The sequence below is a fragment of the Lissotriton vulgaris genome, chromosome 7, assembly GCF_964263255.1.
Source record: "Lissotriton vulgaris chromosome 7, aLisVul1.2, whole genome shotgun sequence".
NCBI classification, from domain to species: Eukaryota; Metazoa; Chordata; class Amphibia; order Caudata; family Salamandridae; genus Lissotriton; species Lissotriton vulgaris.
The window spans coordinates 1208007435-1208021702 of NC_141695.1; positions in this window are offsets into that span (position 1 = coordinate 1208007435).

Consider the following 14268-nt stretch of genomic DNA (forward strand, 5'->3'; position numbering starts at 1 on the left):
CCACAACATGACTCCTGACAGTACCCCCTCTCAATGACCGATTGATCGGTCCTGGCTTGAATGGTTTCTGTGCATGGAATCTTTTTAGTAAAAGTGGGGCATGAATGTTTCCTGCAGGTTCCCATGATATATCTTCAGGACCATAACCTTTCCAATCCACTAAGTAATGTAACCTTCCTTTCTTTATCTTAGAATCAAGGATCTCTTTCGCTACATACTCAGGATGACCAGAAATATCCAGGGGATCAGGCGGTCTCGTCAATCTCAATTGTGGACTGGTCTTTTTCAACAATGAGACATGAAACACTGGATGTGTCATGATCGCGCCGCGGAACGGACTACATTTCCCTGCAAGATGCTGTGGAGAACTACCGCTCCCATGTTCCTTTGCGGTTCTCGCAAGACTTGATCGCGGAAGCATAAGGAGGAAGACTTCCAGAGCTCAGTGTCGGGAATTCGTCCGAGCTGAGGTTGCAGATGCGGTTCGTTGTTGGGTGCGGTAAGGGTGCTTGCACCGGGATCCAGTTACCGCAGTTGGTTCGTGTTAGCGGCTTGCTAGACACGCTTGTTCTTCTTGTTGCTTTGGGGACAAATAAACCTTCAAGTTAGTAAGGAATTTACCCGGTCGGTATTGTCGACCGACGGAGAAGTGGATGCTGATTAATCCACGGATCCCTGTTTTGAGTACCTTTACTTTTTCTATCAATTTCACGGTGTATGGCAAGAGGCGGGAGCAAAGAGCTCTTGACATCCATACTACTTTATTTTTAACAGAGCTTCACGATTGTGGAGAAAGACCCTGTGTGATGTGAACACCGGGACAACGTTGTTTGATTATATTACTGTAGAAGGATGTGGCATGATATGCATGATGTTTAATCCAAATGTCTTTGGCTCATTTATTAACAGGGATTGATCAGGAGTGGTAGTCGATACGATACGAAAATGCTTTATTCGATTTTTGTTTTAAAATCATAAAAGCTTACATAAAAAACAGTCTTAAAATAAGTACATACAATCAATAACAACATAACTTCATGTAAAAAGACATATCCCCAGCCTCAAAGTTCCATAGTGTGACATGTTATTCAAGCGGTTTGTCCCTGTCAGTTGTAAAAATACACAAAATTGTCCCTTTAGGTGGGAGCACTCAAAAGTTATGACAATTGTACAACAAATCAAATCTATTGGGAACGGAGAAACTAATACCACTGGGTACGTGGACCCCCCTCCCAGTGGGTGGTGGTGCTCTACTGTTGGTCTTAACAGGGGGATATTTGGCGTGCATGGATAAAAGTCAAGTAAATCCCAAGTGCGTATTGGGCCATCTCCTTCTTGAGGCGGGCAGGTTCTTAAGTATGAGACGATGTTCCGGTTCCTGAATTTAACCAGTACTAAGTCCCCCGGAATGTTTTTTGGTAGTGAGCCCAGCCAGCCCACCCTTGTCACTCTCAGGATTCCGCCATCTTGATCCTGTGGAAGGGGTCTGTTTTTCCCATCCAGAATATGACTTTGTTCAATAGGTCCTGCTGTCTTTCGGCTTTTCCAATCGCAAGTGCTGATACTCCTGAAAGGACGGACACATATGGCGCAGCTTCTGGGGGAAGGTGTATGTTTGGTAGTTTGCGTGCTGTTTTTACCCCTAGGGGCCTTGATAAAGCAGATTTGAAGGGGGCTTTGGAAGTGGTTGGATCTGGGATTTTAGGTGGTTGTAATGTGGCTTGAACGTTTTTGTGATTGGAAGTTGACTTGGCTGTTGGCAAGGTAGTAAATGGCTGGGAAGGGTTCGGTGTTACTGAGTTATTGATAGGTGTCAGGATGGCCGTGATTTTGTTCTCTAGACCCGAGAGCCTTTCCCCTATGGAGTTTATTTTTTCTACTAGTGGGGAAATGATGGTTTTAACAAGTTGCTCGATCTGGATCAATAGAGACAACTGGGGGTAGAGTGTTGAATCATCCAGTTTGTCTACAGACTCCGTGGTGATAGGGGGATTATTAGCAGATGATGTAGGGCTTACGGATGGTTTATGGAATTTAGATTGATTCCCTTCAGCATTGACCTCATCATGCTTTCTTTTAATGGGTAATGGCCGGGGGAGGACTGAGTCTTGGGTGTTGTCTTTCTTAAAGAAAAAGGGGGATTCCAATATACTGCCTTTGATACTTGAAGTGCTGATGCCTTTGGGAAGAGAAGGTGATTCCACTGTGACGTACTTAGTATTGTATAGGCTGTTTAGTTCATCCCACAGGGACAGATTTTGCACTCTTGGGGAAGTTTGTGGGGGAGATTGCGTACTAATTGGAGAGTAACAAGGACAATTTTTGTCTGTCTCAAGGGCAGTAGGCAATGTGCTTGTGCTAATCGTGTGATGCTTTTGAACCACTTGTCCTTGGCCCCTCTGCGTAGCTAAGCTTGTTCCCCCCTTGCATGGCATGATTAGAGTTGGATTAGTTGAACTACAGAGATAGTCAAATAGTATGTGGATACACTCTACCTCCTCTCGCAGTAGAATCAGGGGAGGGGGCCTGTCCTGTCCCCTTCGGGCGTGTCCGGCGCGCGTCCTCGCGGGCCGAGAGGCGTTCTTCTCTTTTCTGGCGCCTCCGGGCGCAGAGGTGGCGTCAGGGACGCGACTCAGCCGCCGGGGCACCTGGGAGGTGTAGTCTTTGACCCCCCGGTGGCTGCAAGCAAGGTTGCGATGTGGGAGCGACAGCCGTTCCCCTCACGGTGTCTCCCTGGTGTTGGTGGGGCTAGAAACTCGAGCCGTTCCCCTCACGGCAGGTGAGCAAATGATTTCGGCGTCCTTATGTGCAAAAGTGCAATTACATAAATTGCTTAATGCAGTGTCATTGGCGCCGCCAAAAAGTTCAATGGTCAAAATTACAAAGTCCAAGGTTAGCAGCCTTTAGCCTCTCAGTCTCAGTCTCTCGGAACCAAGGATATACTTAACAGAAAATGCTTGGTGCAGTAACATATGAAACTCAGATGTAGTCCATAAAGTAACAAAGTAACAATACCTTGCTCCTTAATAAAGTAATTGTCTCTGGGCTGGCGCGAAAAGCGGCCAAAAGGATGCTGGGAGGTGTAGTTTTCCAGACACTCCCGGCGTCTGTATAATAACGATGGCCCCAGCGCTTGGTGAACAGTTTTCCGTCCTCAGAGGGGAGAGACAAACAAAGTTGAATGACCAGGTCAGCTGTCAGCGGCAGATAGGGCGAGTTGCTGCAGCCTCCTCTGCTGCTGGTGGCTGTCGCTGTCAGCTGATGTGAGTGCCTACCCTTCAGCCTGGGGAAGGGGGCTCCTTACCAGGGCCCTTGCCAGGCTCGTTGCCTTTGCTCTGTGCTGTATTCCTTGCAGGGCGCCACGGGTGACAACCTGTGTTTTTAGCCACCTTCAGCCACCTTACACAGCTCTGCTGCAGCTCACTCACACCTCCTCGTTAACCTGGGCGGTGCAGGAGCCACACGGAGCCGCAAATCAGTAGCTTTGGCAGTCTATTGTAAGAATTGGGGGTGAGGGTGCTACGGCTAGGCGGGCGGGTGATTACTGTCCCGTGTGTTGCCTCAAGCTCCTGCTCAGACCGGGTGAGGAAGAGTGAGAGCAAGCAAGGCAAAGCGTGGCGTCCTCCGCCTCCTCGCACTGCTCAACTCTCTAGATGGATGTGGCATGATATGCATGATGTTTAATCCAAATGTCTTTGGCTCATTTATTAACAGGGATTGATCAGGAGTGGTAGTCTTACTCTCGATCCTTGTGAAGCTTTCATGGAATGAGCTAGGGGTATGTTCTTACTTCCTCCCATAATTTTCGCTATACTGCTGTGATTGCATGCATGCCAGGAGGTTACATGTCCCTGTTGATTTTGTATTACTGCAGCAACACCTCTATCCCATCCTCTACCATCACCTACCTATCCCCAGAAGGATTATTTTTCTTTACAGGTATTAAGAAAGGTTAAGGTATCACTTGGAATAACTGTATGTAGAAATGCTCAAAAAAGGAAGGTATTCATGAGTTTTTGTTCTCTTTGTGTCTTCCAGATCTCCCTCCCTGCTGTCCCCTTCCTTTCCTTTCTGTTTCCTAAAACCCCCCACAACATCCCTCACTTAATCCGTTCAATGTGCTGTGCCATTACGGCAGTTCAGACATTGAATAGATTGAGAGGTGGAACATAATCTTCAAACCGATCCGGAGGACATCCAGCATAACAGAATTCCCGACCCACGAATATTGTCCTCCCGGTCGGGTTGAACTTATGGCTACCATGGAGGAAGTGATAGCTGCCTTAGCTAGTCTTCAGTTAGAAGTGGCAGCGTCAAGGCAAGAGACAGCGGGCCAGGTTTGATGGTCTACCACGAAACACTTTTGATGCAGGCGCTGCAGCCCCTTCCACCGCAGTGGTGGTGGAGATGCCAGTCTCCATCCCTCTGGCCTCTCCTGAACGCTTTCAGGGGGAGTCCGAGAAGGTGCAGGTTTTTCTAACCCAGGTAGCGCTCCATTTTTCGTGTAAACCAAAATTGTTCCCTACCAACCAGGCTAAGGTGGCCTTCTTAGTCTCTTACTTAGTGGGGACTGCCGTACAATGGGCAGTGCCTTTAATCAATAGGAATGATCCACTGTTGCATGACTGGGAAGCCTTTCGGCTGGAATTTTTGAGGGTGTTTGATAGATGGGCGGACTCGTACACAGCAGACCGTGAATTGCTAGAGTTGAGACAGGGTAGCAAGGATTGGTGAGTTATCTTAACGCATTAACGCTCCCATGCTCCTTTGCAGTTCTCACGAGACTTGATCGCGGAAGCATAAGGAGGAAGACTTCCAGAGCTCAGTGTCGGGAATTCCTACGGTCTGAGCTGAAGTTGCAGATGCGGTTTGTTGTTGGGTGCGGTAAGGGTGCTTGCACCGGGATCCAGTTACCGCAGTTGTTTGAAAACAAATTTGTTTCGTGTTAGCGGCTTGCTGGACACGCTTGTTCTTGTTGTTGCTTTGGGGAAAAATAAACCTTCAAGTTAGTAAGGAATTGACCCGGTCGGTATTGTCGACCGACGGAGAAGTGAATGCTGATTAATCCACGGATCTCTGTTTTGAGTACCTTTACTTTTTCTATCAATTTCACGGTGTATGGCAAGAGGCGGGAGCAAAGAGCTCTTGACACCCAAACTACTTTATTTCTAACGGAGCTTCACCATTGTGGAGAAAGTCCTTGTGTGATGTGAACACCGGGACAACGTTGTTTGATTATATTACTGTAGATGGATGTGGCATGATATGCATGATGTTAAATCCAAATGTCTTTGGCACATTTATTAACAGGGATTGATCAGGAGTGGTAGTCTTACTCTCGATGCTTGTGAAGCTTTCATGGAATGAGCTAGGGGTATGTTCTTACTTCCTCCCATAAATGTCGCTATACTGCTGTGTATGCATGCATGTCACGAGGTTACATGTCCCTGTTGATTTTGTATTACTGCAGCAACACCTCTATCCCATCCTCTACCATCACCTACCTATCCCCAGAAGGATTATTTTTCTTCACAGGTATTAAGAAAGGTTAAGGTATCACTTGGAATTACTGTATGTAGAAATGCTCAAAAAAGGAAGGTATTCATGAGTTTTTGTTCTCTTTGTGTCTTCCAGATCTCCCTCCCTGCTGTCCCCTTCCTTTCCTTCCTGTTTCCTAAAACCCCCCACAACATCCCTCACTTAATCCGTTCAATGTGCTGTGCCATTATGGCAGTTCAGACATTGGATAGATTGAGAGGTTGAACATAATCTTCAAACCGATCCTGAGGACATCCAGCATAACAGGATGGATACCCAACTTGTCTGGTAATTTTAATCGAACTGTAACTGGTCCTACAATCTTGTAAATTTCATAAGGTCCTACAAACCTAGGTTGAAATTTTTGATTGCCTTTCAAATGTAAATTCTTTGATGACAACCAAACTTTATCGCCAATCTGATATTGTGGGGCAGGTTTCCTATGTTTATCTGCATAGTGTTTGTAAGACGCTTTAGCTTTAATTAAATTAGTCTCTGCAGATTGATGGAGTAAGGTCATGTCTCTCATTAAGGTTCCCACTGCCGGAACATCCAAAGCTTCCGTCAGCAGAAAAGGATTAGGATGGCGACGAAAATTCAAATAGAAGGGAGAGTAACTCGTGGAAGGACTCTTTGCATTATTACATGCAAATTCTGCCATCCATAACATGTCGGACCAATCTCCTCCTCTCTCAACCAGGAACAGTCGCAAATACTGCTCCGATTCCTGATTGATGCGCTCAGTCTGACCATCGGCTTCAGGATGATAACTGGTAGTCAACCTCCTTTCCACCCCCAATCCTTTCAGAAATGCCTTCCAAAAATGCGAAACAAATTGTGACCCCCTATCAGAGACAACACTGCCTTCAGAACTCCATGGAACTTTACTACATGTTCCCCAAAAACCTTTGCTAACTGTGGGGCAGAAGGAATCCCCTTTAATGGAATGAAATGACTCATCTTTGAGAAGATGTCCACAATGACCAAGATGGTGTCATAACCCTTACTCTCAGGAAGATCCACTATCAAATCCATGGAAATGGTATGCCAAGGATGTGACGGGGTAAGGAGAGGTTGCAACAATCCTGGTGAAGCATGTCGACTAGGTTTTCCTCTAGCACATAACTCACAAGATTGGACATATTTTTTGACGTGAGAAGACAACCCAGGCCACCAGAAATATCTCGTCACTAAGTCCAAGGTCTTTGTGATTCCTTTGTGACCAGCAAGCGGATGATTGTGGCAACTTTGAAGAGCTTTCTGCTGGAGAGCAATTGTCTGCAAGTATAAAGCTCCCTTGTGATAAGGCAATTGCTGATGTAAACTTCGCTCCTCATCTTAGGCCACCCAGTCCTGAACTTCCTCAGTGGACAAACTCTTTCTGACTTCCTCTTGAAATGTATCCAAAATCACTGCACCAATGATCTTTGAGTCCGGGATTATTGGTTGAGGCTCCACCAAATGTTCACTTTCTTGAGTATTGAGACGAGATAACGCATCCGCCTCACCATTTCTTGGGCCAGGATGATAGGTGATGATGAAATCGAAGTCGGTAAAATATAAAGACCAGCGAAGTTGACGGGGAGTCAGTGTTTTGGCAGTCTTTAAAAATTGCAAGTTCTTATGATCCGAATACACCGTGACCGTATGCTTAGCACCCAGCAAATAATGTCTCCAGTCATCAAAAGAGTCTTTTACTGCCAAAAGTTCTTTTTGTGCAAGGGTATAGTTCAACTCAGCAGGACTTAGTTTTCGAGATCGATAAGCAACCGGATGAAGTTGCCCAGTACTCCGGTGTCTCTGAGAAAGAACTCCACCAATGGCCTGGTCGGAAGCATCAGCCTCAACAAAAAAAGGTTCAGAAGGATCAACATGTAACAGAATTGGTGCTGAAATAAACTTTGCTTTCAAATCACAAAAGGCTTGTTCCGCTTCTGGGGTCCATTCAAACTTCACTCCCTTCTTGAGCAAGCGAGTAATGGGGACAATGAGTTGAGAGAATCCCTGAATGAAGCGACAATAAAAATTGGCAAAGCCTAAAAATCTCTGGATTTCTTTAACATCTTTGGGAGAAGGCCAATTTTTCACTGCTCCAACTTTTCCGGGATCCATTATCACTCCTTGTGCCGAAAGGACAAACCCCAAAAACTCCACCTTTGCAGCACTGAAGACACATTTCTCCAGCTTGACAAACAATTTATGGCTTTGCAAGTGTTCCAGTACCTTTCAAACATGTTCCGTATGATCTTGGGGGTCCTTAGAATAAATCAAAATATCATCTAAATAGATGATAGCAATCTTGTCAATTAAATCCCCCATCACGTCATTGATGAAATGTTGAAAAAAGCGCAGTGATGCTCTTTGGCAGAGGCCAAAGAGCATCACTCTGTATTCAAAAAGGCCAAACTTAGTCGGGAAAGTGGTCTTCCACTCATTACCCTCCTTCATACGGATGAGACGGTACGCTCCACGAAGATCTAATTTCGTAAAAATCTGAGCTTTTTTCACTTGATCTAAGAGGACCGAAATCAAAGGTAACGGGTATCTATTTTTGATGGTCACCTGGTTTAAGGCGCGGTAGTCAATGCAAGTCCTTAGAGTTCCCTCCTTCTTAGGTAAGAAAAATAAGGGAGAGGACACGGGGGACTGTGATGGTTGAATAAACCCATTAGCCAGGTAACGGTCCAAGTATTCCTTCAGATGTGTATTCTCGGCTTCAGTTAAAGCATATATCCGACTGCACGGAAGAACTGCCCCGGGTTCTAGCTCAATAGTGCACTCATAAGAGCAATGTGGTGGCATTAACTCTGCCTCTTGCTCACTAAAGACAGCTTCAAAATCCTGATAGTCCTCTGGAATTTTCACTGAATCTATGACTCCAATTGACTGTCCTCCAAATGAGAGCAGACTAGCTTGCGATGGATCCAGAGGGCATTCTTGCTTCCTATAACAATGTTCTTGACAATAAGAAGATTTCATCATCTCCGTCCAATTCTCCCAATCGATGGTGGGATTATGCATTGTCAACCAGGGCAATCCCAATATAAACTGGAATTGAGGAGCATCAATTAGGTTAAATTGCAGAGTTTCTTGATGACCGTCGGCTTGTGTCAACTCCAAACATTCGGTATGGCTAGTAATTGGTCCCGACGACAAGTTTGTCCCATCCACTGCTCGTACTGGTTCATTTTTCTCCCTCGGAATTGCTTTAATTCCCAACCGTTGAGCAAACTTGACATCACAGAAGTTGCCTGTGGCCCCAGAATCCAACATAATGGCCACACTTGGAAACTCAAATTCTCTAAATCTCAAAGTCATGTGCAGGACAATGTGAGGTGCCATAGACTTTAAGGTGTTCATGATTAAATGTGCTTCAGGAGTCATCACCAATTCACTTTACCACCAGAGCGACTCCGTTTACTGATGGCTGGAGTCGTTTTTTTTTACCGGAGTCTTTGGACGTCTTGTGCATTCCTTGACAAAATGCCCTGAACCACCACAATACAAGCATAACTTCTTTAGACGACGTTGCTCTTTTTCTTCATTACTCAGTGGTCCCCTAGTGGCTCCAATATGCATGCGTTCAGAGTCATTCTGTCCTTTACCACTTTCCGATCTTATTTGGTCAAAACTGGGAAAACTTACTTTCCAATCTCTTTTCTTTTCTCCTTTGCAATCAGAGTTTCGGAAATCCAACTCTAGCACTAAATCTACTGAGGCAGATAGTTCCTTTGGAAGATTGGGTATCTGTGCCAGAGTGTCCTTTAATTCATCACAAAGTCTTTTGTAGAATAAAGCTGCTCGTTTCTCTTCTGGCCAGTCAGTTTCAATGATCAATTTATTGAACTGCGTTAAATATGTCAGTAAGTCTTTAGAACCTTGGCGCAACTCCAACAGCTCATTGTCGGTGGCCTGTGATACTATTCTCCGGTCAAAAATCCTAAGAAACTCCCTTTTAAATAAAGCAAAATCATAAAGGAAAGGGTCATCCCTGGTCACTAATGGCATTGCCCAATTAGCTGCATCTCCTCCCAGATATGACAAAACAAAGGCTACCTTAGACTGAGCATCAGGGAAAAGGGTTGGACGACACATAAAATGCAAGGAACATTGGGTCAAAAATATCTGGGCCTTTTGAGGATCTCCCTGGAACCTTTCTGGGGCGGCTAAAGGAATAAGGGGTGAAACAGAATGAATCACCTGCGCCACAGTTTTGGGATCTGGACTGGGAACTGAGGAAGTAACTGTTGACGCACCTACTACTGGATTGCCCATCGCTAACCCATCTACCTTGAGAGCCAAAGCACGCGCCTCCTGCCGAGACGCTACTAATTCCTGTTTTAACACCTTATTCTCCTCACGAACAGCCCCTATCTCCCGTTGGATTCCTACCAACATTTCTCCTAAGGCCTTTTAATTAAACCCTTCTGTCATTCTGCCCGGGCAAAGCAATTATCTTGGGCACTTCAATCTGTCATGAAGCTCCAAACGCTGTGTAGAGGCAGACTGTTGCTAGTCCCAATCTCCTGCCGACCGGTGTCGCAGCGGTTAAGCTCCTAAACCAGCCGAGAGGGGAAAGGGAAGTGGATAGAGAGAAGAGACACTCCCGTTGCTGAACGCCCAGGTCTAAGTCTGAAGTCTTCTGGCTGTTTCTTCTGACCATCTTGGCATGGGTGTCTAATGCACAGAGAAGGGGAATTAAGAAAACACACCTACCAAGATACTCTAAATGCAATTCTATAATTAGCACTTATCCTACCAGCTGGCGAGGGAGTCTGCGCCTCTCTTCTGTATTTTAATGCTCGACTGGAAGCTCTGTCTACAAGAGAAAGACCTTATTACTATGAGCTAACTGACTGTTCACTCTAGGGAATTTACTAAGCTTCACCTTTTAAATTACCTGTGAGCTTCTCTTTTGCAGCGGTGTACTAGTCACTGTCTTTTAGTAGAACTTCTTCAAGAACTATTTACAAGAGAGTCTGAGAGTCTCAGCATCCTCCATAAGCGTGCAAAAAGGATAGGGGTAGGGACAGAGGGAAGGATAGAATAGGAGAAGCGCAAGCTGGGAGGGAACGATAAATAGGCAAGCTGACAGCTCCTCAGCGCAACAACTGTAGTCTTACTGTAGGTCTGTAGTTGAAGTGGCTCAGAGTTTGTAGAAGATTACGCCCGGGCTCTCTCCTGACGCAGTTCTGACAGACTCCTCACCAATTCCGGCATTGGTGCTTGAGACGGACGTGGCGGTCTGGAAACTTCGTGTTGAAGAATTTCTTGACAGCTTCAGAGGTGCGCTACCACCAAGTCAGAGAAGAAGGCAGCACCCAAAATACTCTCTGAGGAAAGATACTCGCTTCCTATCTAGAAGCAGTAAGGAACGAACTCAAAATTATTCCTCCCGCTAATAATATTTAGCGGAGGAACAAACTCAGGCTGGCTTCTCAGGAAAAACGTTAGTTGAAGTGCGCAGCAAACAGCGCTCGCTCTCCCCTCGAACACTATGTGGCATAGAATGGCAACTGGTTCCTTTACTGTCCATAATGGCGGCCATCTTAGGAGAAGTCGCATTACTAGTTACAGTAATGCCACACATTTACTGTAATGGGTTTAATGCTCACTCGTGGCCGCTTGCACCCTACCCGACTCACTATTGACGCCACGACATGACTCCTGACAGATGCATAAGCTGATCAATCATCACTTGACCCTTGACCCTTAAAAGTAACAGGAGGAAAATCATATAACTACTTGGGCACATGCCTCTCGGCAAATGGTGGGCCTGAAACACACCTGAGTCACCTCAAAGACAAGGTTGCACTAATTACCACCAGGCTCTGCCAACTTAACACTGCCCTTGAAAGTGCCACCTCAGCACCAATATGAAAAGTGCTTAGGGTAGTACTACCATCTGTCATTACTTATAGTAGCAAAGCCTTCCCAGGAAAACTTATTAAAAAATATGTCAGTCAGTCAGTCAGTCAAGTATGCTTTATTCGAGGTAAAAAAACTAATAAAAGCAGAGCACATATAAGACCTTACATTCATAACAATAATATTAAAAACCTATTTACAATCACAGAAAAGTTAAAAAATAAAGCTTCAAGACTTCCATTTAAAATTCACTTTAGGACCACAAAGTTCATACAAAAGTACACCACCAATGTATTATCAGATTCTCAATAGCTAATTGGAAGGGCAGGAAAAGGACTACATTTCTCTGTACATTCTATTGTTGTACCAGGAAGGTTCTTCTAATTGCCCATGCCCAGCCTAGGTATTTCGCAACAGCCACAGCAATAGTGGGGAAAGAACTAGTACATATTATTTTAAGGGCCACAACACTATCCCTTGTGCCAAGCTGTTTACACATGGCCCTCAACCAGACACGTCGGGGTAGACAGTAGGCCGCACATACAAACAGTAGATGGGCAATGGTCTCTATGCAGACTTTACAAGATGGAAAAAAATAGGAGTTACCTTCAGCCCATCTCCCAGTTAGCGATCTAATAGGAATGGACCCCACCCTGAGCTGGAAGTATAGCTTCCTTTCCTGGGGCTTGGTTATAATGTCCCAGTAAAGCTCGAGGGAAGGGCAAGATTTCCATTCAAGATACTGGCCCTCCAAAGTGGAAGCGTCAGCATCATTCCAATTCCTATGGTTTACTATTTCCCAGTACTTTGCTTTTATAATTTCTTTAGCCGGAAACTGCACCTCCTCTGGTTTCTCCCAAAGCTCATTCAAACCCAAAGACCCCAAAGATCTACGCAAATCCCCTAACCAACCTATCTTATGAAATTTATCCCGGTTGATTACATCCAGGAAGCCCCTTGCGTAATGTGCGAGTTCAGGAGTGAACCAGATGCGACGCCAGTATAGAATGGGTCGCACTCTGGCCATATCAGATATGGCTTTCCTGCCCAACTCGCAACGTAGCGGCTTCAAGGGTGTACTTTTAGGTAATGCGGTAAGGCTTCGGAGGAACTTGTTTTCTGTGAGTGTTAGTGGTACCAGGTTGTCATACCCCCAAAGCTCAGCGCCGTATAGCACAGAGCTAACTGCTTTGGCCTCATATACCTGGAGTGCTGGCTTGATTGGTCTAGTCAATGATTTTTTATGCTCAGCACTTATAACACCTGTGTTTTGGCGGAATTTAAGGGCTGCCAATTCCATGTGTTTCTTCCACTTAGCACCCTTGACTATATGGACTCCCAGGTAGACGAAGTCTGATATTATTTCCACCTTCTGGCCATCCAAGAAGAAGTTCTCTCTGAAGCTGGGATGAGTGTTAAAAGCACAAGCTTTGTTTTTGCCACATTTACTTCGAGGCCGTGATCCCTGCAAAAGTCCTCAAAAATGTTCAGGGCACGCTGAAGGCCACTAGGGGTTTTAGATACTATCAATGTGTCGTCTGCAAAAAGTAATATTGGGGTTTTCAAACCATCCAAGACTGGAGCATCGACAGACACAGACAGCATGCGCTCCACAACACCATTAATGTATAGGGAAAAAAGTGTTGGCGCCATGGCACAGCCTTGACGTACCCCTCTTTCCACTGGGAACTCCTCAGTTACCCGGCCATGCCTACCCCACTGGATCTTTGCATATTTGGCCTCGTGTAATCTCATGACCAGAGATAGAATATCAGCTGGCATACCCATCTCACTTAGGACTTTCCATAGCAAGGAGCGGGGGACTAAATCGAAAGCTGCACGCAGATCAATGAAAGCTGCGCACAGGCTTCCCTTCTCCAGCTGTACTGTTTTCCAATGTAGCAAAGTAAACCTAAAGATCTGGTCTATTGTGCTGGTCAATTTTAGAAATACGGCTTGGTAGGGAGATAGTACATTAGATTCTTCCACCCAGTTCATGATCTTTGTTAGGGTCATTTTTCCTAAAACCTCTGGACCGTATCTATTAGGCTGATGGCCTGTAATTCCCCGGTATAGTTGTATCTCCCTTTTTAAATACGGGTATTATTACTGCCCCCAGCCATGATTTTGGGACTGGTGTCCCTAAACCTACCACGTTCGCCAGGTTCAAGATATTCTTCCCCCAACAAGTTTTTTTGTGTAGAAAGACATCAGCGGGCACCCCGTCTGGACCCAGGGCTTTGCCCTGCACCACTGAATCTAGGGCCATTACTACATCAGTTTTTAAAAAAGGCGGTATTTTAAAAACTGTAGTTGCCACAGGTTCTCCCAAGATGTCCTCTGGGCGACATTTATATTGGGGCCCAAAGTAGTCCAACCAGCTACTCTGTGAGACATAGTTTGAGGGTGGTTCAGGGATGCCACCTTTCCCCCACTTGACTATATTCCAGAATAGTCTGGAATCTTTGGCTGAACTGGCGGCCTTAAGATCTAACCAATGCTGCTCATCCCAGTCCTTCTTAGCCTGGAGAACACTGGCCTTATACACCCGCCTCGCCTCCCTCACAGCAGCTGGAACTTTACTCTTAATAGCCATCCCCAGTGACCCTCTTGCTGCCCTACACTGGGCGTTATACCACCCTGCTTGGTATGGGGGAGTTTTCTTGCCAGGTTGCACCCGTACTGCCCTATAGAAGTGACCTTTTATTAGGCTAAAGAATGCACAGTGGAGGTTGGTGATCTCATCCATTTCTATACCTCCCTCCGTTCCCATCTTCAACATAGCTTCTAAGGCAACGGTGGTGGTCTCCAGTTCCTTGTTAATGCTTTCCAAAGCCTCTTGGTTCACCACTACTTTGGGCC